Raw genomic sequence first — 1062 nt, forward strand, 5'->3', positions numbered from 1 at the left:
ACAGTTACAGGTTTTTGTTTTTGTTTTATAAATAATGTGCTTAGAAAAGCATGAAGTGGGGAAGTCTCTTTCCTTTTTTTGTTAAAGAAAATTATTTTTTTCAACTTGTATTTATCCTTATATGAGAAAGGAGAAAAATTAGAAGCACGTTAAGCCTTAAAAGGAAAGGGGGGGGGGGAAGCAACATAAAAAAACTTTTGAAAAGAATGGTATAAGCTAACCTGAATTTTGCTTAGAGGTTGATCAAGAAAAAAATGGAAGAAGGAACATCAAATCTGGCAATACAGTGGACATGTGACCTTAATATTTAAAAAGAACATGTCAATGGGATACTAAGTAAAAAGCCTTGCCTAGAGTATACTCAGGAAAGAAGGAGGGAAGGGAGAGGAAAATGTAAATTGGACTTTGAGAGTTTGCTATAAATGGAAGAACAACCAATAAATAATTGTTACAGAGTGAGGCCACATATTTGTTGCTTATTGTAATAATCCAATAGAATGTGAAATATTGATATTTCACAACACAGCAAGGATAATTGCAATAGTAGAGCTCTTAGGTGATAAAAATAATAAATAAATAAATAAATAAATAAATAAATAAATAAATAAATAAATGAGGAGATGTGAGTTTTTGACCTTAAGTGAAAGGAATGGCATACTTGGGGGCAGGAAACAAAATTCTCATCCTCACTTCGGCAGCACATACACTAAAATTGGAAAGATACAGAGAAGATTAGCATGGCCCCTGCACAAGGATGGCATGCAAATTTCTGAAGTGTTCCATATTAAAAAAAAAAAAAGAAGAAGAAAGAAAAGAAAGTTTTCTTCTGATTATTGGTTTCATGAAATAAAAAGCAGGGTTATTGAGATTGAGGAAAAGGAGAGCATATGAGAGATTTGCGGACAAAGAGATATGAAATAAGGAGCTCAGAGTATGGGAGAGTAAGAGAAAACAGACTAAAGCACTAAGGGCATCCGCAGAGATCCTGCTAGAGATGGGCATGTGGTCACACATTTAGAGTGACAGGAGTCAGCATGGATCTTTGTTTTTCTACTTACATTA

The 1062-nt window shown here is 33.8% G+C and overlaps 1 non-coding gene across 1 annotated transcript; it reads left to right on the forward strand.

Annotated features, from left to right (window-relative positions):
• Positions 1-682: 682 nt before the first annotated feature.
• LOC112934189 (U6 spliceosomal RNA) lies at positions 683-789 on the forward strand. Its single transcript, XR_003237850.1, has one exon. It is a non-coding gene; the product is annotated as a U6 spliceosomal RNA (small nuclear RNA).
• The last annotated feature ends 273 nt before the right edge of the window (positions 790-1062 follow it).

Source organism: Vulpes vulpes, chromosome 9, assembly GCF_048418805.1.
Source record: "Vulpes vulpes isolate BD-2025 chromosome 9, VulVul3, whole genome shotgun sequence".
Lineage (NCBI taxonomy): Eukaryota > Metazoa > Chordata > Mammalia > Carnivora > Canidae > Vulpes > Vulpes vulpes.